At 40.9% G+C, this 27,677-nt stretch overlaps 1 protein-coding gene and 1 pseudogene across 6 annotated transcripts in view; both read right to left on the reverse strand.

The window, feature by feature from the left end:
- L3mbtl3 (L3MBTL histone methyl-lysine binding protein 3) overlaps positions 1-6,989 on the reverse strand; it is a 112,698-nt gene extending 105,709 nt beyond the window's left edge. For 4 of the 6 annotated variants that reach the window (XM_071613034.1, XM_071613033.1, XM_027947384.2 and 1 more), the window contains exons 1-2: positions 6,920-6,989; positions 3,386-3,469 (exon numbers count right to left, since the gene is read on the reverse strand). The gene's annotated coding sequence lies outside the window, so the exon portion shown is untranslated. Of the gene's footprint in view, positions 1-3,385; positions 3,470-4,958; positions 5,131-5,878; positions 5,961-6,919 lie in introns of those variants that run through there. The other 2 variants (XM_071613031.1, XM_071613032.1) reach the window with 2 other exon arrangements.
- A 7,304-nt stretch (positions 6,990-14,293) lies between these two features.
- The window catches only part of LOC114102131 (large ribosomal subunit protein uL29m pseudogene), a 118,847-nt pseudogene continuing 105,463 nt past the window's right edge, over positions 14,294-27,677 (reverse strand).

The raw sequence follows: 27,677 nt of genomic DNA on the forward strand, positions 1-27,677 counted from the left end.
GTGAGGAACAAATACTTCAATAATAGCAAACAGGAACAGTAGTAATGAGATATTCACCAGAAAGTCACCTGTCGACGCAGTGATCAAAGAGAACAAGTCAACCCAATCCATCATTCTCAATCATAGTTCAGGCATACCTTGACAAAAGGTGAAAAGCTGCTTACTAGCTTCTGAAGGCTAATCATTAAAAAAGAAATATCCTGTACTCTGCCACATGTACATGATTATAAGCCAAGGTCCTGCATCATCTAGCCCCTAAATCCATGTTTCTTAGCTCAATGGCTTCCACAGCTGCTAAAACTCTTTTTCTTTTTTGCTGGTGCCATGTGTAATTGTTACAGTATTATTAGTGGAGTTCAGAGTTATGGCCACTTCTGGAGAAGATCAAGAAAACTCCACAAGGGCAAAGATCTAGTCTTCTAGAATTCATACTATAAGGATTGACAAAAACTTGGTAATTAACTAGAAACACTGCTGGATGGATCACTCAGTGTCACATCCTTGAAAACCCCAGAGTACTCTCGTCCCACACCACATAAAATAACTTCTTTAAATATCTCATCTTAACTGCATCTACGGCAAATCATGTTGGTTGCAATAGTATATAATTCTTAAAAATAAACTAGCAAACAGAGCAGGGGAAACTATTCAGGAACCAACTCTCAATTACTCAGGGACTAATTAAACAGGACATATTTCTTCTTTCCTCCACTAATGGGTTTTTAAATTCGTAAAACATTGATTGGATAATATATAAAAGAGAGATGAAATAAAACTAAAACATGCCAAGGTTTATTTTGTCAAATTCAGAATCATCAAATTAAATATAATGACAAATAGTACCTGTGAGGTATTTTTCCATCTAGATTTTAGAAACTTGGCTATAATTAGAATGTGGTAGCAAAGGGGTCTAGAAAACAGGTGGGAAGAGCCCATGTGGATCTTTACCTAAATCCAGTCATTCACAGGAATCATTTTCTTGTCCACATAATTAGTTTAAATCACTACTAGCCCAGATACCTATTTTCTCATTCTCTTCTCCCAGCAGACTCACGCAACAAAAATATTAATTACAGTACGTGAATTCCCTTCACACCTACTCTTCTTCTTTAACCACCCTACCATTTCCACAATTAGGCAACATTTTAAAGTATTTCTTTCGTTTGCCCCTTCTCCTTATTAAATGACTAGGCTGGGATAAATAAATTTCAGGCTTTGTACCCAGTATCATGTTAGAACATGTTCCTCCCCTCAAAGAGTCAATACTATCAACGATAAGTTACTTTTTGCTCAAGGAAAAAATATTGCTGGAAATTTTTTGACAGGTATATATAATGCATATACCAGAAGCCAATCTAAAAACCTTGGCCAGGAACTAAATTACCATGTTCTGCCCTAGACGACCTACTTTCTGCCCATCACAAAGCCTGACTAAGGCACAATGATAATATAACCACCACATGTTTGAATAATTCTTTAAAGTTTTCAGAATCTTTTGTTATTTAATATTTAGATTTTTTTAAAAAAGTAACTATTGTTCCTATTTTCCAGATGAAGAAATCTAGGCTAAAGGAAGTAATATGACTTACACAAGGTGATATACATTAAGTGACAAAATTCTGTCTTCTGATGCCTATTCTGACATTCTATCCAAAGCTATAATGACTCTCCCAAAAAGAGAAACAAGTGCTATCCTCAGCTCAGCATGTCCAAACATGAAGCTCATCTTTCCAGGAAACACCTACTAATCTGCTTCAACCCTACTTCTGTCTGCATGATCTTGTAGTTGTCTTGCCCCATGGGTCTCCGCTGCATTACCTACACATTTACAGAGACCACATCTATATACTTCATAATGACACTACTCAAATCAACCCACAAGCAAAAATGACAATAAGCTCCTGTTAAAAATCATTTTCATACTGGTAATTTTTGGATTGACTTCTAGACCATACCTGGCCCAATGACAATTATTAGTCTTGCTCAGAAAAGTAAGTCTAATCTTTGTTACATTTTGTTTGTGCTGAACAATTAGTGACCCAATTTAGTACTTACAACAGAGAAGGCAGGAAACAAGCAGAAAAGGAGAAAGCAAAGTTAAGGAGGGAAAACAAAAAAAGCAAAAGAGGTATTAACAGTAGAAACCACTATGTTCTGTCCCACAAATGGTTGCACCCCCTGCCTAAGAATAACCTTGGTAGGGGGGCTGGGATTGTGGCTCAGCAGAGTGCTCACCTAGCACATGCAGGGCTCTGCATTCAATCCTCAGCACCACATAAAAATAAAATACAGGTATTGTGTCCAACTACAACTAAAGCAATATATATATATATATATATATATATATATATTTTTTTTTTTTTTTTTTTTTTTTTTGGTTTTGTTTTGTTTTGTTTTTTGTTTCTTTGTCCTGAGAGTAGGTCCTAGACTATGGAAAGTAAGACACTACCCTCCAAAATTACTAAAAAGACCATACTAGACAACAATGATATTCCCCATGGACATATATTCAAAAACTGACAAGACCAAGGTAACTCACTGGAGCCTCACCATGACCCTATGCCATGCTATCTGGTACACATCAGCTCTGTTTGGATTCAAGCCATAGAAGTTACTTAAATGTTATTTAAATACTCCAAAACTCTCATTGTAAATTTTACCTACAAAATTTTACTACAGACCCCCATCTCACCAGTCTTAAAAGTTTTGAAATCTTACGGCTGGGCATATAGCTCAGTGCTGGGGCCCTAGCCTAGCATGTGCAATGTCCTGGTTCAGTCCCCTGTAGCACCCCCACTCCCCAAAAAAGTTCTACAGTCTTCCATATCAGTATATACCTAAATAATAATTACATTATTTTATAATTCCAGTTTCCCCATTTTTCCAAATTCAAAGAATAAAACAATTTACTCTCAGAAAATGTGTTGAAATGCTAATTAAGAATCCACTAAGTAAGCCAAGGGAGATGGCTCACCAACTGAGGAGGCTAGCTAGGGTAGAACAATTACAAATTGGAGGTCAGCTCAGCATCTTAGCAAGACCCCCGGCAACTTAGTGAGATCCTGTCTCAGAATTAAGAAGTAAAAAGGGATTGGGGTGGGGGGTGTATAGCTCAGTGACAAAGTGCCCCTGGGTTCAAACCTCAGTACTGAAAGAAAAATATCTAGGAAGTGGGTCTCACAATTATCCAGGAAAATTTCATTCTCCCTATTGTTTCATTCAGCTCTCAATCACATTTAGTGCCAACACTCTCACTCATTCGAAGAAGCCCCCACAAACCTGTGCTTTTCTGCTAACCCTGGCCCATACGCTCCTTTCTGATTTCCAAAAGCAGCTTTTAGCATTTAAGTACATCAAGCAATTTATATCAACAAGCAAATCTTACCTTGTGGTGGTGAAGAAACACAGAATTGCCTGGTGATCTTCACAACTGCTGTGCACCCCAAAGACTTCTTTTAAGAATCTAGCACTGATTTTAAAAGAGGAAAGTAAAATCAAAAGTACTGTCATCAAAAAGAAGCCTTCAAATCCACAATTAATGAGTTCACATTTTCAAACACTGACATGCATAATTCCACATTCTACAACAATTGTATGTTAAAATAAACTAGTTCCAGATAAAGTGAAACTGATTTTAATCATTTATATCATTCCCATATCCTAAATTCACCCAATGACAAACAGATGAAAGTTTTAATTTTAATTTCCTTCATTATTTTTATCTTTAAAATACTTGAAACTTGACAAAACACATGCTGGCAAAAGACTAGATATTACCTAAGCAGTTTTTACCCACATATTTCAGTGTTTTAAATCACAGATTATACAAAGTATTAATAAATAATGTTTTACAGTGAAACAAAATTACAATCTTATAACTAGAAAGTGCTACTTATTTTGACTATATAACTATATAGTTAAAAAATGAAATGCTAGCCTTAAGTTATACTTATGGGAGAATAAAATGACCAATTCATATGAAAGGCAAATTTCAAAGATCTTTTCCATTTCTTCCAAGTTTAAACACATATTTCATTTTCTATTTTTATTAACATTCAAAATGAAAAGTGTCTGCTTTGACTTGTGATTAGAAATTGATGGAAGATACGAACGATGACAAATACAAAAACAATTGTTTCTTTTCCAGGGAGGGCCCAATCTCAAAACCCAGAATAAAAGCAAAGTGCTTTTCTCATATAAGCCATGTGGAGTGGAAACTACGGGCCCTGAATCCTCAGAATTCATTGCTCTCTCGGATTTAACAAACTTTCTATTTCTGATCAGCATCTTTTCACACAACATCTGGCTGCTCGCTCAGGTCCTCTAATTACTTCCACGTCTGAACGGACTACGTAGCTACAAGTAAAGGCCAAACTTTGCTCTCGGCCTTCCGAACTTAAGATGCGTTTAACCACTAGAGGTCTCCCCTTGGCCAGTTTTGCACGTTCGCTATTTTGCTGCACTTGAAACTTTCCGGAGAAATGCTCTCTACTCGAGTCAGTGTTTTTCTAAAAACTTGCGCAAAAATCCACGCGACCGAGATAGCCAGTACAGAGACTGTCGTGCTCCCAACACTAATGAAGACATCACAAACCACGATCTAAGAAAATCAAAATGAAAATTTGACGCACTGGCCCGAGCCGAAGCCCCCCCAACCCCAAATCTTATTTCTCATCTCAGTTTCCCTTAACTTAGAAAAATTAAAAATCTGTTTTTGTTTCTGTGCACTTTGAATGATCTCGAATGCATTTTTCTGGCCGTAGCCCCGAGGTGGCAAAGGAGCGGGCCAAGGGATGCAGGGAGGGGGAAGGGCCGTGCTCACGGCGCCCGAGGAAGTTGCATAAGGAAAGAGACTCCGTTTTTCGGGTCCCCTCAAAAAATCGGCGGGGAGGGGGAGGAAAAGGAAGCGGGGTGGTGGCGGCAGGGGGACTGAGAAGGGAAACCGAAGCGACGTTTACCTTCGTCTCCCCGTGGAAGGGTGGGGCAAGAGTAGGTCCACGCGACCCGGGAGTGCGGCTCGTTACCCCTACCTCTCTCCGAGCGCAGACGGACAGACAGACACCCCCAACCCTGCGCAAGGAAGGCGGAGAGGAAACCGCCCGCTTTTAAACTTTCTCTCACGGTCGCGCTGTGGGCCGTGCTCTAACCAGAACCGGGGGTTAAAATCATAGGGCCTTTTTTTTTTTTTTCTTTCAAGGTAATTAAAGTTTTACCAGTCCCGAAGTTGCACCCTCCCCCCGCCGGTGCCACCGCGCCCCCTCCCATTCCAGGGCTCTCAAGTTTTCCTCCTCCTCCCCCCACCAGCTCGCGGGGCGCGCGGCGGATGCCTCTGCTCCTGCGCTTCCCGATCCCCACCCCCGCCGGCCTCTACTTCCCCCCGCCCCGCCGCCGCGGCGCGAGGACGGCCCGCCGGGCCCAGGACGCGAGTGTGCAAAGCCCATTATTCCGGAATGGCACACGCACGCGGCGCGAGGCGGGCGGCGGCCCCGGCTGCGACCCCGCTCGCCTCCCCAATATAAGGCAGCCGTAAACAAGTTGCAGGAACAGCAGCCCCGCGCCTCCCCCAAGCGCAGCCCGCCGCCCCGGCGCGGCCGCCGCTACCACCGCCGCCGCGGCCGCCGCCTCCCGACACACGCCCGCGCCCGCACCCGGGCCGGCGCGGCACGGCACGGCGCGGGCGAACGCCGCGACGGCGCGGGCTCCCGGCCGGGCCCGTGGCCCGCGCCCTCCCCCGCGCGGACGGCCGCCGCGGCCCGCGCCGCCTCGCTTCCCGAAGCACTTTCCTGCCTCGGGCAGAAATAAACCGGAGGGTTTATTTTTGTGCAACTTTCCCAAAATGGCGGAAATTGGAGCTGATCTATATGAAATTCTCACACACTCGGTCGGGAATGGGGAGGCGGCGAGGAAGCAAACGCAAACTCTCGGCCGCCGAGCCTGGCCGCGGGTCCGTGTGTGTGTGCGTGCGTGTGAGTGTGCGTGTGCGCGGTGGGAGTCGGGGAGGCCTTTCCGCCGCGCACACACAGCACACGCCGGGGAGACGCGCCTGCACATTCAACCAGTCCATTCTCCGCAGCCCGAGCGGGGAGAAAGTGGCCCGGCCTCTTTTCCCACTGCCTGGGTCTCAGTACTTGTACTTCTCGCGCTCGCTCGCTCGCTCTCCGGTGCGCGCCCGGCACAAAGGCCACACGGGCGGAGGGGGCCGCAGGGGCGGCGCGCGGGGCTCGCGCCTCCCGCCGCACCGATCCGCGGCCCCGGCCGCCCCCGCGCCCCCCGCCGGCGCCCCTGCCTCGGCCGCCGCGCTGGCCGCCCGGGCTGCGGCTCCGCGGCGCCCACCCGGACACGCACCCCGGCGGAGCCCGGCGCCGCCGCGCTCCCCCACCCCGCGCCCGGTGTCATGAAAGCGACCAAAGTGACAAGCTCGGGGGGCGCGGGGGAGGGGGCCCACACGCATCCCGCCGCCTGCGCGCGGGCGAGAACCCGACGCGGCCGTCTCGCCCCGGCTCCCTTCCGCACGGCCCCCCACACCCTTCCCCGTGTGCGCGCAAAGAAAAAAATACAAGTCTCTCCTCCCCCCATTTTTTCCTTTCTCTTTTCTCTCTCTTTTGTTCCTCTTTCACACTCGCACTCACTACTTCAGAGTGAGATGCCCAGAGACTCCCCCTCCAGCCGTTTCCGAGTCACTTGCCCACTTTTTTCCCCGGGATTAAGTTTTCTCCTCTTTCCCAGAGGCGCAGAGAAGTGGGGGAGAAACCCCTTCTGTCCTTCCCCTCCCCTGATCTGTTTCACAAGACGAGGGTGCGCTTCCTTCCCTCTATAGGTCTCTTAACTTTCATCCTCACCCAGAAAAATAAATGAATGGCTTTTGCATGGACAAATCTTCAGATTAATTAGAGATTAGATCCGATCAGCCGCTTCTTACCCCCAAATTTTCTCTTTTTTTTTCTCCGTCTCACGAGTAGTCCTGACAAATGGTCCAGGGCTGCGGGCGCAGTGCGCATGTGCGCGTAGAGTCAGGGCTGGGGAGAGGGGAAACTGCGCTGGTGCCGGTGCCGCCGCCGCCGCCGCCGCCGCCGCTGCCGGGGAGGCTCGCTCTGGCTTCCCTGTTAGTGCTGCTGCGCCTTCGCCGCTGGAAAGCAGCAATAAAGCCGCTTGGCAAATGCAGCTGCCCGCAGATACTGTTTCAGGTGCATCTTTTCGAGATCCTTGTCACCGGCTCGAAGCGGGCTCAAGAACAGTCTAAACAAATGTGAAAGACTGCTAAGGTTATAGATTTCTTTGTCTGTTTTTCACTTTACTTTTTTTAAAGGCAATTCTCCTAGCAGCTAATCCACCATGTGCTTTTAAATGTATGCATTCAGCCATTAAAGAGTGGGCCTTCGTTTTTACACAAACGCTACCCAAAGCCTAAATACATGCTACAGGTCATGAAAAATAAAGTTTTAAGCTTCTACGGAGTACAATCTCTCCCTCTTTTTAGGACTGGAAGAATGCATAATAAAGTATGCATTAAAAAACTTGCGCGTTCTTTTGACTTCCTAAGTGTGAATCTGTATTAATAGATTTGATGGGTTAGGCCTCTGTTTTGAGATATGCTGGGATTCCTACCTTAACTTAGAAATCACTGTTCAGGTACCTTGGCAATAAGCAGGTCTAGGGTTACCCTCCTAATGTATTCAGTCAAGATGGCTGAGTGGTCCTAAATAGCAAAACCTGCCTTTGTCAACATGTCAAAACTAGATCAAGAGAGTATTGTATTTCAGTATTGACAGCTCTCCGCTTATTTACTGCAGGCAGTCTTTGGGGCAGCTCACCGTCCTCCTTACTAGATAAATGTACTTATACAAAATAATTCAAGTAATTAAAGTTGGAATAAACATGTTAATGCCAATATCCAAGTTTGCTGGGGGGAGGGGCGCAGGAGTAGCTAGTGTGATTTTAAGAATGGCAAAGCAAGCCTTATATTTTGTAAAAGTGAAAAGGTGAGGAGAAGCCCCCACCCCTCGAGTGAACTATTTATTTTGTATCTAATAAAGGGTAAAGGAGACCCTTTTCTGAAATTGTTGCCTGAGGCTTAGAATTTAAATATATCACAGATGGAAATTCTGTATTAAAAATCCTTCCCCAAAAATGTAAGTAATATTATTCTTGATTGAATTTTTTTCACCTAAGGAATGTTCCTTGAGCCAGCTTCAGAAAATAAACTGTTAAATTCTTTCCTTAGGACCATGAAATTACCCTAGAGGAGCAGACCACCCAACTCTTTCTTCTGTTGGTATAGTGACTGAATTCTCCAAACCAAAAATCAAGGCATGTAGCTTGATGTATACTTTAGACAAAGGTACAAACCCTGTGATGCGGAAATGAGCTTATAAAATATGCTTCCTATACTGGACAGCTATTGGTTCCATTCTGTGAAGGGGAAAGACTGGGTTAGTGAGAGCTATGGATAATCTCAAACCACTGTTCCCTACTGATATCACTCACCACATCCAACCTTTTTCAAAGCAGCTCTCAAGTAGTTTCATTAACCAGTCTCAATTTCAGCTTCTTGCTTTCTAGTCCTTGAATAATAAGCAGCAAAATGGCCAAAGGCAGACTATGGGAGAAGAAAAAAAAAGACCATGAATTATGTGGCAAACTAAGACCTTGCCCCAAAAGAAACTCAAATTAATTTTAGATTCCTCTTTCTAAAAATCCATTTTATATTCATTCTCTATAGATTATTTCTGGATGGTATTTCTATCGTACATGGATTTTCAGAGATATTGGTTCAACAGTCTGTAAATGTATCTGAATGGTCTGTCTTGTGCTAAGCACTCCACAATGTGCCAGAGGTAAACAGATGACCAAAACTAGGCCTTGGCTATAAGGAATTCAGTTTGGTGAGAGAGAAACAGTGTAGTAAATTTGGCATTATTTTCTAGTGTGGTAAATGTTATAGTAGGGGTATGTGGAACAAGTATAGTCAAGGAGCACTGGTGGCAATAAGGAGATTTTTTATAAATGATGTTTCAGCTAATTCTTGAAGGACATGCATCCAGGGTGTGTGATGTCCCCTTATTTCCAAGGTGTCCAAGTACATGCTCCAATCATAAAGTACCTGATAAAGGCCCAAGATTGTAGAGAGCAAGGCTTGCCGCACTGACTGAGTCTCACTAATAGAAATAAGGATGACATGAGGCACTCTACAATACATTGTCTTTCTCCTTCAGAGGTCATTATTAGAACCTCATCTCAGTTGTTCCCAAGATGTGGTTCATGATAATAAATATTTTGAAGGTACTCCCCTGTAAGAATAATGACTTTAAAGGCTACTACCAAGATTTTTTGTTTTTTGTTTTGTTTTGTTTTTATTAACAAGGAATCTTCAGTGCCACCATCCAAGACAGGCTGAATACACCATTAGCATCCAGATAACATTGTTTTATTATTTATATAAATGAGTATATGTAGAGGATTTTCACCATCTGTTCCCTAAGTGGTAATATACTAGAAGCTTCTCTGCCATACCTTCAACCTTCTGCTGTTCAGTCACTGTTTAATCATGCATGATGAATACATTTTTTCCAGCATCATTTAATCTCATCAGTCTCTACCCCTCTCCTCACTTCCCATTCTACTTTGCTTCACCCTGCACACCTACATACCAGATCCATTCTTCAGACCCAGGTCTCCAGATTCCCTGGCTGTCCAAACTATTTTTCTTTGTATTTATTTACTCATACCCAAACTTCCACTCCCTGCATATGACTCCATTCCCAACTATGGTCATTTTCCACAGAAAATGTTTTAAACAATTCACTCTTCAGAGTTTTTGAGGCTTCTGATCACCCCACAAATGGAGGCCATTTAAACCTCTCATTGAGCCCATGCAAGGGTGCATGCCTGTAATCCCCTTGGCCTGGGAGACTGAGGTAGGAGAATCTTATGTTCAAGGCCAGCCTCTGCAATCTAGTGAGACCCTGTCTCAAAATAAATCATATAAAAAGAGCTGGGGATATAGGGCAGTGATAAAGGGCACCTGGGTTCAATTCCCACTACCACAAAGAACAAACAAAACCTCTCACTGTATCGGGTCCTATAACTTCCACTATGCCTGAACTTAAATTTAGAAATCAAACTCCCTGTTCCTAACATAGGGTACACTCCTGTACTGACAAATTCACGGATGATCTCCTCCATGAGCCAGTCCCTCACAAATTGAAAGCACTCAGAAGTGAAGTCGAAGGGGTTCATGTTCTAATCCAGTTTTCTGCCACTACTGCTGGCAACCATTTAGCAGGTCACCTCACATTTTAAGGCTTCAATCATCTCCCTAATTTGACAGAGAAAACAGAAACTGATTTCTGAGGTCTCTTGGAATGCTATGGCCCTCCCTTCTCCCCCTCACATGTATTAGTAACACTGTCACAATTTAGTAGGAATAATATAGAACTAAGAAAGGAATTTTAAGTAAGGAGTAAAGGTTCATTCATCTGCTAGGTATCCAAATGTTATCAATAAACAGCTCATTCAGTGGGGCTAAGCCTGGTAGTAATGAGATCTAGGTCAGGGATTCTAGTCCCTAATGGCTAGTTTGTTTTGATCTGTTTCATAGCCACAAACTGCTTTTCTAACCCAGGTCCCCATGTTGCAAAGTCTGCTATTATTGGTCCCAAGTCTTAAGGTAAAATTGAATCTTTCTACAGACATTTTCTAAATGAATAATACTTGAAATCATTCTTTTTAATGCATTGTCTTACTTTTAAGTATGAGTCGAGCTATTGATTTTTTTATCCTACATAATTGTGTACTCCATGTTTTTCCAAGTATAAAAATGATGTTAACATTGATTTGGCCAAAATTCTTATTATTGATATTTGTAAATGCTGAGTTTGTTCTTCCTGCTAGTGTTCTAGATAACACTAAAGGTTCATAGAGGTACTTTAATTTGAATCCTGGTTCTTTCTTGTGACATATCTGCATACTTTCTTAGCACAAGGCTTGTAATAGTGAAATGTAATTGAAATGCTGAGCGTAAAGAAAAGGGATATATTATTTATCAGATAAGGAAACAACTATAATATCTACCACATTCTACACATCTTAAGGAAATTAAATATATAAAAAAGCCTCTGGGTGGAAGTATTTATTACAAAGAATGTCGAGATAGATATATTCAAGAGTGGAACAACATTGACTTTTAAATTTAAAAGGCTATTTTTAATTCTATATAATTTTATATAACACTTATTTAAAAACCTAAATCCAGAAGTCTTATATCTAAATAATATTAGTGGGGACAAGCCAGATTTTAAAACATGTCTGTGACAATAGCTCCCAATCCCATTACAGCCTGGTTCTAAAATCGTCTTTCTATGTGACCTGGCCTCCTGCCGCAACTGATTGGTCCAGGAGTGGGCATTTAAGTCAAGAGTGAATTGAGCAGTGAGTGGGGTAGCCAAGGATCAGCAGGAAGTGCTGGCCCATATGAATAGCCAATCATATTCTCACACTTGACTATATGAACTGGAGGTACTGGAGATGAAGTTAGTTGATAGGCATTGCAAATACTAAATGACTCACAGGAAAAGGTAGCACATAGGTATACTGTAAAGTGCTTCAGCAGAAATCATAGGAAAGAGCAGAAATTAGCTGGCAGGAGAAGCAAAAGATGAAGATGCCAGCACTGCATCCAGACTCTGCATGACCTCTCATTCTCACATGTCATTCTAGTCCAAAGAGACCTGGCCGTTCTGTGATCACCAGGAAGTCTTCCTGAATAGCAGAATTTCTGTCTTCTCTGGCACCCCCATAATAACTGTATCACTTATAGAGAATTGAAGAGTTTTCAAATTAAATAGAAAAACAAGACCCCAAGCAATGTGTATGACGCAGTCATTTTGGCTTTACAAAATGATAGAGGAGCAAGTGTGTAGTTCAATTTAGTCATTTCAGTACCAAGTCATTTTTTTCTCATTAGTGGAAAATGCCAGCCAGACTTCAAGATTCAAATCCCAAATACATTTCTTGCCACTGTGCTATCGTGGGCAAGTTACTGAACCTCTCTTCCCTGTTTCTGTATCTGTAAAATGGGAATATTAACCATACCAAGTTCAAGGAACTGTTTCAAAGATTTAATGGATGAATGCAAGAATAATCCTGGGCATTTAGTTAGTAGTCAATAAATGTTAGTTTCTGAATAGAAATTTTTGCCTGCTTTTCTTATTCTTTACTGGAAGTTGACAAATTATAATTGCATATATTTACAGGGTACAAAGTAATATTGTCACACACACACAATGTGGTATGGTTTAATCAAGCTGATTAATGTATCTATCTCCTCAGATACTTATTAGGTATTCCTTGTATCTAACTGAAATACTGTAATATTTGACAAACATATTCCCGTTCCCTCTATTACATAACCTCTGGTAATCACCATTCTGCTTTCTGCTTCTAGGTGTTTGAAATTGACTTTTTGTTTGTTCGCTTACTTGTTTTTGTTGTTTTTTTTTCCCCTCCCACATGTAAAAGAACCTTTGGGTATTTGTCTTTCTCTGTGTGGCTAATTTTACTTAGCATAATGTCTTCAAATTTCATCCATGTTTTCTCAAATGACATAATTTTTCTCTCTTTTTTTTAGGTGGAATAGTATTTCATTGTGTATATATCTCCTGTTTTCTTTATCCACTCATTGGTGAATGGACATTAAGTTGATTCTCTATCTTGTCTACTGTGAATAGTGCTACCAAAACATGAGAGGGCAGATATCTCTTTAACATACTAATTTAAAATCCTTCCAATACACACCCAGAAGTGGGATTGCTGGATCATATGGTAGTTCTCTTTTTAGTTTTTTGCAGAACCGCCATACTGTTTTCCATAATGGCTGTACCCACTTAGGTTCCCCCCAACAATATACAATCCGCATCCTTGCCAACACGTATCCTCCATTGAGTTCCACAATAGCCATACTGACAGGTGTGAGTGATATCTCATTGTGGTTTTAATTTGCTCTTCCCTAGTGGTAAGTGATGTTGAGCATTTGTTCATGTATCTGTTGGCCATTTGTATGTCTTCTTTTGAGAAATGCCTCTTCAGGTCCTTTCCCAGACTTTTGCCAGTTTTGTTCCCTGTATATGGATGGCAAGTGTGCAATAAACACATATTAAGTAATTACAGAAATATTATCATGGGAACTGTTACGTTGCTATTTTACTTGCCCCTCTCCCAGCTGGTTATTAGGCCACAGCATCATGTCACAAAGCATGTTCATGGGTAACATCCTCCTAAAAGTTCCTAAAAGCATGTAAACAGAGAGTGCTAATGGAATTCATAGGCCCTATTTCAAAGAAGCCTGCTGTTCAGAATATATTATCTTTATTTAGCATTTATATTACACTTTTACATTTTCAAAGCCCTTTTCAGTTTTTTAACTAAATATTTGTTATAACATTCCTATATTATCTTTCATAAGGGAGGTAACTGAGGCATGGTTCCAATTGCTAATACCTATACCTGGAATTGAATTTGTCACATAAATACAGTAAATGTAACTGTATATAAAAAAAAATTTCTGGAACATTACTTTGTTCACATAGAATGCCGAATGGAATGTCAATGTAAGAGAAGAAGACAATCTGTTACTTTAAATTATACTAGCTATGCCTTGCACTTGGTACTATTTCAGAAACTAGAATCAATAGAAAGGTTTATAAACTGAGGTTTCTCAATGGGCTTGACATCTTTCAAGAACAAAATTTTGAAATACAATATTCAAACATTTCATCATATCTTGGTAATTTCTCAATATCTTTAAATGACAGCCTCTTGAAGAAAATGGTTCTTTTCCCAGTGTTTATACATGGGGGTGGTGGGGGTGCTCTGTGTGTGTGCCCTTAGAATTTGTTGACAGTGAAAAATGAAACTGGTGAAAATCAGCATACCACTGATGAGATCAGTGAAGATTGATCTTACTTAAGCATCTATAAATAGGCTAAGAAGGTTTGGGAAATACCCAAACCCAATCAGGTGTCTCTGTGGAATTTCAGGAAAGTCTAAAAATGTATTGGTCTGAAAGAGACACAGAGATTTCCTTAGTGTCCCTATTGATTGGCTTCACTAAAAACAATACTAACTCAGAGGAGCCCTCAGTGAAACTAGATAAACTATTCATTTAAGCCTACTTGTTTCCCTGTTCTTCAAACTAGCTGTTTACTAATCTCCAGGCCAGCCTCCACCTGAGGCCACCACAGCCTTACAAGGTGGCCTCCATTTCCACATACGTTTCTCCAACTCTTCCTTTTAGCTTCTAAGCTCTTTCTCTTTCATCTTCAGGAAAAGGATATCCTTTCCTCTTCCCCCAGGCTATGCTTTTAAATGTGTTCTGGATCGTACTCTCTCGTCCTCCATCAATTTTCCTCAGTCTCCCAATATTTTCAGTCTGCTTTTCTCCACTGACTTTTTCTTCATAGCCCCCAAAACATCTCTTATTGTCACAATCCTAAGAAAAAAAGAAAAGAACAAAAAAAAAAAAATCACGGTTACTGAATCCCACATCCCTCTGAATACTGTACCATAGTTTCCTTTGCTTCCAGTTTTCTTGAACCAGGAGCTCACAAGCCCTTTCTTCCCTTCCCTACTTTCTAATCACTTCTCAGTGCATGGACCCTGAGCTGTGTCCTTTGCTCTGTGGCAAGACTCTGATGGCTTCCTAAATGCCCAACCTAGTGGCCACAGTCCACTTCCTACTTCAGATTCTAGAAGCATTTCAGAGTGCTGACTCATCCCTTTTTTGAAACTGTCTTCTCAGGCAACTTTCCTGTCACTTCACCGTTCTGATGGCTCTCTGGTCCCTCAGCCAGCCCTCCCCCCACCTTTTTTTTCCTCTCCTGATAAATATGTGTTTGGTAGTTAATTTTTGACTGGATTAAGAATTACTGAGAGAGCAGGTAAAGAAGTACTTTTGAGTGTGTTGGTCAGCGTGTTTCCAGAGACGAATGACATAGAGTCTGGAGGACTGAATGGGGAAGATCCCACCCAATCAACGGGGGTGGGGGTGGGGCCTGGATAGAACAAAATGGCAACTTCCTGCCTCTCCTGGAACATGGTCGACCCTTCTCTTTTGCCTGTGGACATCAGAACTATAGGCTCTCCAATCTTTGTACTCCAGGTCTTAGACCATCACCCCACACACAGCCTCTCTCAAGCCTTGGGCCTCTGGCTGAGAGTTACACCATTGGCTGGTATTGAGGCCTTTCAACCTGAACTGAGCCATGACCCAGAACTCCAGGGTCTACAGTTTGGAGATGGTCTTTATGGGACTTCTGAGTTTTCATAATCAAGTGGGTCCCCTAATAAATATCCTTGCATCTGTCTGTCCATCCATCTGTCCATCTATCCATCTATCCATCCATCCATCCATCCAATTGGCTTTGCGTCTCTAGAGTTCCTTGAACTTATATAGTGTGTTTCTGGAATTGAATTCTGATCTTCCCTTCTGACATTACATTTTCTTCTGAGTGAATTTACATACTTTTCCAGCACCCCTTGAACTCACCCTTTGGTAAAGAACTGGACTATACTTTCATTGCAAGCATTCAACTGAACCTCAAGAATTGCATTTCCAACTTCTTCTCTTTTTTGTGGGGGATACTGGGGATTGAACTCAGGGGCACTTGACCACTGAGCCACATCCCCAGCCCTATTTTGTATTTTATTTAGAGACAAGGTCTCACTGATTTGCTTAACATCTCGCTTTTGCTGAGGCTGGCTTTGAACTCTTAATCCTCCTGCCTCAACTTCCCAAGCCGCTGAGGCATGTGCAATTTCCAACTTCTTCAGAGATAAATCTAGCTGAATATGGTTTTGCTGGGCTTGGTAGCACATGCCTATAATCCCAGTGACTCAGGAGGCTGAGTGAGGCAGGAGAGTCCCAAATTCAAGGACAGCCTCAGCACTTTAGGAAAGCACTAAGCAACTTAGGAAAACCCTATCTCAAAATAAAAAATAAAAAGAGCTGTGGCTTGGTGATAAAGTGTCCCTGAGTTCAATCCCCAGTACAAAGAGAGAGACAGAGAGAGAAACAAATCCATATGGATATTCTATGTATTTGAAGACAACGGAATATTGTGGTGGTAAATCTCAATTCTACCACTGAACTGTACATTAGACAGCTTGATCTACATAAACTGAGTTTCTTCCTATATACAATAATCCCCATTTTACTGGGTCATTATCAATATTCAATGAGATAATATAGTGAGGTACCAAACACATAAGAGCCCAACAAATAGTAACTCTCGTTTTTGCTTGCTGCTTCTTCCTCCTGCATCTCTCATCTCAGTTTATAATGTCGCCATGCTCTCAGGCAGAGTTAACAACTTCCCTTCCTGCCACCCACATCCAGTTAGTCAACAGATTCCATCGATTGTACCTCTATGACATGTCTACTCCCTTCCTCCCTCCTTTTACTATTTCCTCTGCCATTGCCCTACTTTGTCTCCTGCCAGAATGATTACCCCATATTTATAACTACATCTTTGCTACTACAATTATCCTCCTTGAGTACCAAGTCAGTAATGTTACTCACCTACCCTGACCCCTAAATGGTTTGTCCCAATTTGACAAAAAAAATTTTCTCTTGGGTATGGCTGTTAGTGCCCTTCAAGGACAGACTGACCTTTCTGTCTTTCCCCAGGCCACTCTTACGAGTAATCCATATCCAGCAAGCCCAGGGCACTGTCATTGGTTTTTGCTTTTTTAAAATTTCCTACATATAAAATGCTCTCTCCTGCCTTGACCTATCAAAATTTCTAGCTCACTCAGACAGATAATTTGTATATCCATGTTCATATCAGCAGTATCTATCATGGTCAAAAGATGGCAACAACCCAAGTGTCCATACATGGATGAATGGTGCTCTGGTTTTGATCTAGAGAGTCCCCCAAAAGCTCATGTGTTGAATGCTTATTCAGAGAAATGTTCAGAGAAAGTAACTTTGGGGAAGTGTTTGGATCACGAGGACTCTGATCTCCTGAATGGATTACTTCATTAATGGGTTCATAGTCTAATGGACTACTGGGAGGTGGTGGAAACTGGGGCCCAGTTGGAGCAAGTTGGCCACTGGGAACATGCTCTGGAAAGATGTATCTTGACCCCAGACCCTTCCTCTCTCTCCTCTGCTTCTAATCACCATGAGCTGATTAGCTTTGATGGACCACATGCTCCCTGCCATGACTTTTGCCTAACCACCACAAGCAACTGTGGACTAAATCTCTGAAACCATGAACCAGAACAAATTGTTTCTTCTCTGAGTTGATTTTCTCAGGTATTTTGTAACAGCAACAGAAAGCTGACTAATACAAAAGAGTAAACAAAAGGTGGCGCATGTTATGCATGTACTTGTGTGACTGTCACATACAATAAAAATCAGCCTTAAAAAGGAAGGAAATTCTGGCCCATTCTATAACCTTTAAGACAATATGCTAAGTGAAATAAGCCAATTGCAAAAGGACAAATACTATGCTATTTCACTTAAATGAGGTACCTAGAAGAGGCAAATTTATAGAGATAGAAAACAGAAGCGTGGTTTTCAGTGGGTAGGAGGAGGGGGGAATAAGGAATCATTATTTAATGGGAAAAAATGATTTTGCAAGATGGAAAAAAAATTTATAGGTGGATGATGCACAATAATACAAATGTACTTCTTTGACACTGAAGTACACATTTAAAATGATCAAGGCCTGGGGATATAGCTAAGTTGGTAGAATGCTTGCCTCACATGCACAGGGCCCTGGGTTTAATCCCCAGCACCACACACACACACACACACACACACACAAAAGAATGGTCAAAACACTGCCTGGTGTGGTTACACAGGACTCCGGGCTTGGGAGGCAGGAGGATCATGAGGTCAAAGTCAGCCCGAGCAACTTTGCAAGGCCCTAAGCAACTCAGTGAGACCCTGTCTATAAATAAAATACAAAATAGGGGATGTGGCTCAGTGGTTGAGTGCCCCAGGGTTTAACCCCTGGTACAAAAAAAAAAGAAAGGAAAATAAAAATGGTCAAAACAACATTTTATGTGTCTGCTTTGCCATATTTAAACAATCTTTAGACTTACATTTACTTGTCCATATTAAGGACCAGGGACTGTTCTAGGCACTGGGAATAAAAAAGTGAGTAGAATGTTTCCTGTTCCTAGAGGGACATACAATCAGGAAGGGCACAAATTTTACCTTAACCAGAAGAACTCCAGGTAGCCACATTTGAAATGTAAAGCTTGCTTCTGTCTTTGTAACTATTTTAGCACCTGTCATATCCTGCTTTGTATTGTGTCTGGTTCTTGTAACGTTTGTCTCTCTTTTAAGATAATAAAATACCCTAAGGTCAGAAGCTCTGTCTTGTCTATTCATTTTTTAATCTATCAAAGCACTTAATACAGTTCATTGCATGTAATGGGAGCTCAATAAATACTCAGGGAGTAGAACAGAACGGAATGGACATTAACCCCAGCCGTCAAGGATGTTCTAGGCCCGGAATGACACCACCTGACAGATAGGCCTTCCCCAAAATGGATGTATCGACCAACGGCAGCTGGCAACACAGCTGGGAAATAACCTCACTTCAAAAAAACAGCAAGGGACTGAGGTATACATCAATGGTAGAGTGCTTACCTAGCATGCACAAGGCCCTCGGTTCCATCCCCCAGCACCAGAAAGCAAAAAAAAAAAAATGGAAAACTCACAAATACATTACCCAATACCAGGAACTGAAAGATATTGTCAGTTTTAGAGATAAAGCCACATGTGAGTAGGCCAGATATTATGAGTTTTCTAAAATTTCAGATTTAAAACCATGATTTAAACATGAATGAGCTGGCCTCAGTACACCCAGTGTATTTACAGTGAGAACTATGTACCCACCATTAAGAGTCCTGGATGAAGAGGAATAGCCACTCACAGGGGGCTTCCACCCTGGGCCACTGGAATCTGGAGGAGTCTATCTCATGGTTGGTTGGCTTGAGTACATAGCAACAATCAGTGTGGATAGCACTGAGAAATCTATAACTTCCTAACCTCTGATAACTTCTTAATTATAAGTCATCTAGGTAGCAACAGGCACTTAAGCCTGTCTTCTTGAGTGTTATTGAAGTTTGGCCCTCATCAGGATGGAATTTGTCTCTTTATCTTCAGAACCAGAGGTTTCTATTTTACTATCTAAAATTTGCTGAGTGATTACCATGTGCCAAAAACTGCTTTTTATTTTTTGCATTTACTATCTCATGTATTTTCTTTTGTTTTTTAATATACTGGGAATTGAATTCAGGTGGGAAGCGGGGGGAAGAGAGAGGGGGATTAACCACTGAGCTACATCCCTAGTCCTTTTTCATTATTTTTTAATTTTGAGACAGGATCTCGCTAAGTTGCTGGCCTCGAACTTGCAGTCCTCCTGCTTCAGCCTCCTAAGTTGAGGGATAACAGGTGTGTGCTACTGCACCTGGCTTCATATCTTTTCTGAATTAGCCCTAGGAGCCAGCAGGGTGATTTTGTTTGTGTGTGCCCGCCCCAAATCTCTTTCCTCTCCTCTCAATGACAGAATCACACTTTCCCTTTAGGGAACTCCCTTTCTCCTTCTATGGGATTGCAGGGCCCCTCCATTCTCAAGCTTTCTGACAAGGATGACAATGAGGCCAACTAGACTCTGTCGGGAGAATTTGATTCATGGAGAAAGTGGCAAGGATGGGTGTAGGACGCTGAACTTTCTGAATGACAACCTCAAAGTTGCCCTTATTCCTAGGATCCTCAAGTACCAATCATTGAAGTTTTCCTTCAATTTTATGACATACCAAATTTTGTTCCAATAAATTCTGTTTCTTTCTATAACATTAGCTAGAATCAATTGCTTATAAATTATAAATTTTCCTGATAGGGAAAAATAGGTAGTACATTATTATGTGCTGCTATATAACAGATATCTGCCCAAAGCAGCACACAATTTTTTTTTTTTTTCTCACAGCCTCCATTGTCAGGGCTCAGACCAAAGCTCAGCTCTGTAGAAGCTCTGCTTAGGATCTCACACAGTGGCCGTCAAGGTGCAGACAAGGTCTCCTTTGAGGTTTGGAGTCCTGGTTGGGCATGATGGAACACACCTGTAATCACAGTGACTCAGGATTGGGGATGTGACTCAGTGGTAGAGCACTTGCCTAGCTCTGGGTTCAATCCCTAGGACTGCAAAAAGAGAAAAGAAAGCTGGGGTGGGGGTCGGGGGGAGATTTGGAGTCTTGTTTCAAGCTACACAGTTGTTGTGAAAACTCCATTTCCAATGGTGGGCTATCACCCGGGGGCTTCCTGCTCTCTGGACCTAAAGGATCCTGCAGCTCTTGCCATGTAATTCTATCCATAGATGTCTCAAAACATACCACTTTGTTTCTCAAACCCCAGCAGGATAATCTCTCTCCCTTGAAATGACTCCCTTCAGGGAAGCTTGCAACCTGCTTTAGAGAGCTTGCCTGATTAGGTCAGGCCCATTCACACTAATCACCCTTTTATAAATTCAGAGTCAAATGATTAGGAACCTTCATCACATCTGTAAAATCCCTTCACCTTTGTCACAGAGTAAAACATCAATAGATCTCTCCTACAGAGAGAAGGGATTACACAGAGGGTACACACTCATTGGGGAATATTGGGAACAGCCTTATAATTCTTCCTAATGCATGTAGCTATAATTTTCAACCCTCCTTACAGAAGAATATGCTAACATTTAGAGAAGCTAAGTCATCCACCCAAGATTATCAACTTTTAAGTGTTCATGTCAAGACTTGAACCACAGTTAAGTCATAATATTCTTGGAATGATCTCTATCATCTTGTAAGTCTTCTTATCCTTGCTGAAATTTTTCTGTTTTTTTCTTTTTTCTTTCAGTATTGGGGGATTGAACCCAGGGGTGCTTTGCTACTGAACCACATCCCCATTTTTTTTCATTTTTTACTTTGAGACAGGGTCTCACTAAGTCACTGAGGGTCTTGCTAAGTTGCTAAAAAGTGGCCTCCAACTTGCCAGCCTCCTACCCCAGCCTCCCAAGTCACTAGGATTATAGGCACCACCACAACTGGCAGGTTTCTGGGATTTTTTTTTTCTTTTTTTGGGAGGCGGGGGTTACTGGAAATTGAACCCAGGCGCACTTATCACTGGGCTACATCCTCAGCCCTTTTTATTATAATACAGGGTTTCACAAAGTGATAAGGCTAGGCTCAAACTTAGGATCCTCCTGCCTCAGCCTCTCAAGTGGCTACACTGGAAAGGTGTGTGCCACTGTACCTGTCACTTTTCTGTATTTTTAAGAGTTTTATCTAGCTTTCTCCTTCCCACTGAGTACCCTTGTTCCCTCTATTACATTTTCATATGGAAAGCAGGAGCAAGGCACTGTAAGAGAGACACAGGCATTCAACAAACCTCTAGAAAACATCATGTACATTAGTCACTGTCCCAGAAGACACACCACGCAGGTATGATCACATATGGGAAAAGAGTGAAGGGTGCGGAGAAAACAGAGTCATGAGGTCTTGCTAAATGAGAGGGCGAGAGAAGTCTTCCAGATGGTGACAGCGAGGGTCTTGTCTTGTAGAACAATGAGGATCGGCAGAGAACATAGGAAACCTGCCTTCCAGGAGTTCTGTTCTTCAGTGAATTCCTGCTCTCTTTATCCTTGCTCCTTATAAATTGACTTACGGTAAGTGGCTATGGTTGTTATTGCAGTATTGAATGCAGGGCCTCATTGTACTAGGCTAGTGCTTGACCTCTGAGTTTTATTCTGGTATAGGGACTTGCTAAATGCCCAGACTGGCCTCAAACTTCCCATCTTCCTGCCTCAGCCTCCTGAGTAGCTGGGATTATAAGTATGCATCATCACACCTGGCCTTAAAAAGTTTTTTTGATAATTAAAAGAATATGATAAGTTTTCCCACATCCTGAAAGTCTATTTTCTTAGTTATCTTGAGAATGTTTATAAACCAAGAAAAAAAAATTAGTCAAACTATAGAAAATAGTACCTTAACAGTACCATTAAGCAGAGCACAGTGGCACGTGCCTATAATCCTAGCAACTCAGGAGGCTGAGGCAGGAGGATTGTAAGTTTGAGACCAGCCTCAGGAATTAAGCAAGAATCCTATCTCAAAATAAAGAATTAAAAGGGCTGGGGATGTAGCTCTGTGGTAGGGTACCCCTGGGCTCAATCCTCAGCACCACACACATACACAAAAAGGAATCAAGAAAAAGAAAAAGGAAAAAAAAAAAAAAAAACAGTACCATTAAAGTACAATTTGTATGGGCTACCTCGTGTGTATGATATGGCTTTATTGACTGCTAATTTTCTCACGTGATCCAACCTTTGCTTCTTGGAGAATTCATTCTTACTCTCAGGTCCAAGGTGCTATTGATGGCCTGTAAGGCAAATAGCACAAAGTCATTGGAGAAGGGAGAGAAAAACAGAAGAGAAAATAGCATTCTACACTATATTGAACCATAGTATATCTACACTGGAAATACTATGTGTATTTGTATTGCTAGAAATTTTATAAAAAAACAGTAAAACAGATAATGTGAGGATAGTACTGCTTAAAGTAGTTGCTAGAATAATTGAGATTTTTAGTTTTTATTTAATCTGTTTTTAATTTTTTGGTAGTAAGGATTGAACCCAGGGATGCTTTCTCATTGAGTTACACCCTCAGCCCCCCTTCCCCCCCCTTTTTTTAAGTCAAGGTCTCACTAAATTGCCCAGAATGGCCTTGAATTTGCAATCTTCCTGCCTCAGCCTCTCAAGAGGCTGGGATTATAGGTGTGGACCACTGTGCCCCACTCAAGATTTTTAAATTAAAATTTTCAGAGCCTGGGGCAGTGACACAGGCCTGCAATCCCAGTGACTCATAGGATAAGGCAGGAGGATCACAAGTTCAAGGCCAGCCTCAGCAAATTAGCCAAGTCCTAAGCAATTTAGTGAGATCCTATTTCAAAATAAGAATTGTAATAGAATTGTAATGCATTCGGCTGTCATATATAAATAAAAAATATTTAAAAATTAAAAAAAAAAAAAAACACAGAATCTGCAGTCAGACCAAGGTAGAATTTTTAGCTCTCTGATTCACTGTATGACTTTGGATAAATTGCTTAAATATTTTAATTTTTATTATTTTAATAATACCTTTATTGCAGAATTTTTAAAAGCTGAGATTAATGACCACATTTGCCAAGCACTTCACATTGTGCATAGAATACAGTCTTAATAAATGGTGACTACTAAAAAAAAAAGGGAGGGGGTGGAGGGACGGTGGCACAGTGGCAAACACTAGTAATCTCAGCTCTGGAGGCTGAAGCAGGAGGATGATAAATTCAAAGCCCACCTTAGCTACTTAGTGAGGCCATAAGCAACTTAGCAAGATCCAGACTCCAAATAAAGTATAAAAAGGACTGGGAGATAACTGGGTCAAATGGTGACTCCTTTCCCAATTTTCCAAGGAATCTCCATACTGCTTTCCATATTGGCTACACCAATTTGCAGTCCCACCAGCAGTGTATGAGTGTGCCTTTTTCCCCACATCCTCGACAACACTTATTGTTGTTTGTATGCATAATAGCTGCCATTCTGACTGGAGTGAAATGAAATCTTAGATTGGTTTTGATTTGCATTTCTCTAATTGGTAGTGAAGATGAACATCTTTTCATATATTTGTTGATTGATTGTACATCATCTTCTGAGAAGTGTTTCTTCAGGTCCTTGGCCCATTTGTCAACCTAGATGCCCTTCAATAGATGAATGGATAAAAAAAAATGTGGCATATATACACAATTGACTATTACTCAGGAATAAAAGAGAATAAAATCATGGCAGTTGCAGGTAAATAAGTGAAATTGGCCAATCCCCCCAAAAAACAAATGCCGAATGTTTTCTTTGATATAAGGAGGCTGATTCATAGTGGGTTAGGGAGCGGGACCAAGGGAGGAATAGATGAACTCAGGATAGGGCAGAGGGGTTGGAGGGGAATGGAGAGGGCATGTGGTTATAAATGATGGTGGAATGTAATGATCATTATTATCCAAAGTACTTGTATAAAGACATGAATTGGTGTGAATATACTTTGTATACAACCAGAGATATGAAAAATTCTGCTCTATATGTGTAATGAGAATTGTAATGCATTCCACTGTCATATATAAATTAAAAGGGGGGGGGGGGCTGAAGATGTGGCTCAGTTGTTAAGCACCCCTGGGTTCAATTCTTAGTACCAAAATAAATAAATAAATAAATAAAATTAAAAAGGACTGGGGATGAAACTCAATGGTAAAGTGCCCGTGGTTCAATCCCTGGTACCAAAAAAGATTAGACACTCAGACCCCATATTCTAGCCAAAATTGTCCCATTTATTCATTAATTTAACCAATAATAATGGAGTATTTACTTTATGTCAGGTGCTAGATTCAGTTCTGGGAATAAAGCATAAAATAAGTCACAGCTTCACTTTCTTTAGATGTAAAATACCGCGGGGACGTTGCCAATAAGCAAGCAATTAAAATATATCATAATATATGCTACAGTAGAGAAATTTCAACGTCCTATAGGGATGTGAAGGAAAAGAATTTTGTTGCATTTTAGGGAACCATATGAGATTTCCTAGTGGGGAAGCTATTTAAGTTGACACGTGAAGACAGAATGGTAGATGTGGAACACCTTTTAATGAGCAAAAATAATTAAGCACTCCCCCAAATTGTGATGGTTATCTGAGGTAGGGAAGGGTGTTACTGAGGATTATCACTGTTGTCTGGAATTTTCTATTTGCCATAACTGAGTACCACAGGTTGGGTAATTTATAAAGAATAGAGGTTTATGTAGCTTATGGTTTTGGAAACAGAGAAGCCAATATGAAGCAATATGAAGGTGTTCACAGCTGGTGAAGGCCTTCTAGCTGTATTGTCATAGTGAGTCAGAACAAGCATTCTAGCTCAAATTCTTCTTTGTAAGCCATCATAGGGGCCTTATCTCTAGTCCTCTATCTAAATCTAACATCTCCCAGAGACCCCCATCTCCAGGTACCATCAACATATGAATTAGGGATCAAGTTTCCAATTCAAGAACTTTTAGGGAACACATTTAAACATTGCAATCATTTAAAAAAATATTTTAAAAGGTTAAGATCTTTTTTGAAAAAAAAAAAAAAAAATCTATTCCCAACAGGGCTCAGTGGTACATGCCTGTAATCCCAGCCATTCTGGAGACCGAGACAGCCAAGGAACCCAAATTCCAGGCATGGTGGTGCACGTCTGTAATTCCAGCAGCTCTGGAGCCTGAGGCAGGAGGATTACAAATTCAAAGCTAGTCTCAGCAACTTTGCAAGGCTCTAAGCAAGGCTCTAATTTAGTAAAACTCTGCCTCAAAAGAAATACTAAAAGGGACTGGGAATGTGGCTCAGTAGTTAAGTGCCCCTGGGTTTCTTCCCCAGTACTAAAGAACAACAACAACAAAAAAGAAGGAACCCAAATTTAAGACCAGCCTCAGAAACTTTGCAAGATCTAGTCTTAAAATAAAAAGGGCTGGGGATGCATCTCCTTGATAGAGCACTCCTGGGTTCAAGTCTCAGTACCCCCCAAAATAAAAGAGGAATAAGATGCTTCATTTTGTTACTATGAGCCCATATTTATGAACTGCAAGTGCTTCCCTACAAAATCCAAGCAAAAAGTCAAGAACTTGTCTTGCTTGTCCACAACAGATTTTGCCTGGAATCTACCTCCACCAGCTCTGAAATCTTACTTCTGTAATGACAAGCATCCTCCCCCTCCACTGGCCACCATGAAATTGGAATTTTAATATGCTGGGACCTCGTGTTCATTGATGCAGTCAATGCCAGCTGCTTAAAGGCCTCCAACCAAAGTTGCCAAATTGTTTCAACCATATGCCACACAAATGCCAAAAATGTATGACTTCTAAATTAAGTTAATCATACAGGGTACTGAACATTACATCTTATATTACAATAGACTTCACAATTTAATTTTACTTTTTTAAATTTCAAGTTTTGCCTCCAATCATGTAAATTGCACTTAAGTATACATACTTACCACTCAATTCCATTGCATTTATCTCACCACAACTATAACATTGACATAACTTATATTTGTAATGTTGAGATATATTTCTTACTCTTTTTTTTAAAAAAGCGCATGAGTTTATACATTTTCAGCATATATGAAAATTACTAACACACTTCATCCTTGACCAACATTTATATTTCTGTCCTATGGACCTTACTACATCCAGTTGTAACATTATATAGGTACAGTATTATTCACTGTAGCATTGTCTATATGAAAAAAAAAATTGCTTTACACATTCATCAATAAGGTGTTGGTTGAAAAATTACAGTAAATTTTTACAAGGAGATAATATGTAGCCAGAAGAATAAGAGAGTTCTAAATGTTCTGAAATGGAACAACGTGGCAAGTACAGTGTGTGATTTTTTTTTTTTATATAATTTTCTTTTGTAGTTATAGATGGGCAGAAGGCCTTTATCTTGTTTACTTTTATGTGGTGCTAAGGATCGAACCCAGTGCCTTACACATAGTAGGCAAGTGCTCTGCCTCTGAACCACAGCCCCAGCCCAGCCCGTGCAGCGTGTTTTGTATAAGAAAAGGAGAATACCTGAAGCACAGAGAGACAGCTATAAACATTTGGAGATTAATAGATGACTAAATGAACAGTTTTTAAATTCCAACTTTTTTGATCTTGGGCCACCTTACAACAAGAAGTATTGAGGAATCCAAGCAATTTTAATTTTATTTGACCTTTTTTGGTACCAGGGTTGGAACCCAGTGGCACTTAACAATTGAGCGACAACCCCAGCTCTATTTTTTTTTTAAAGCATTATTTTGAGAGAGGGTCTTGTTAAATTGCTTAGGGTTTCGCTAAGTTGCTGAGGCTGGCTTTGAACTTGATCCTCCTGGCTTAGCTTCCCGAGTCACTGGGATTACAGGCATGTGCTATTATGCCCAGCCCAGACACTTTTTATTATGTGAGTTCTATCTATTAATATTTACCAAGTAAGAAACTAAAAATGAGAAAAATTTTAATATTTATTACAAATTACAGTAATAAACCCATTACAATTTAACATAATATTTTTATGAAAAATAACTATGTTTTCAAAAACAAAAAAAATTAAAGTAGTATATCATGTTTTTAAAAATCTCTTGAATGTCCCCTTTAATAGAACACATATGTATTTTCAACCTGCTTCTGTATTTGATCTATTGTGCTATATTGTTTTGGGTTAGTATATGAAGAAAGTCTCACACAGGTATTAGGTTTGAAAAAAGAGATAGATTTTAAATTTTTTTCAGAGAACCAAGAATATTTTGTTTATATTATACCAAAACTTGACAACTAGTAGTCTATTAAAAGTTAATTGTTATGTACTTTTTGAAATTCTGTCAAAGAGTTATTCATACTGTTACATTAAAAACCACTGGTCTACCTTCCACTTCCAATGGCTCTTTTTTCTAAGTATAATTTTTTAAGATCATGCATTGGTCATTAGGAAAATACTGATCTATAGAGTTATCCAGATCTTCTAAATGTTAAAACATGTCATTCTAGAATATATTAACATTGCATTTGTTATATCACCACCTAATTTATCAGAAAAGT

This window comes from Marmota flaviventris, chromosome 6, assembly GCF_047511675.1.
Source record: "Marmota flaviventris isolate mMarFla1 chromosome 6, mMarFla1.hap1, whole genome shotgun sequence".
In the NCBI taxonomy this organism is placed as follows: Eukaryota; Metazoa; Chordata; class Mammalia; order Rodentia; family Sciuridae; genus Marmota; species Marmota flaviventris.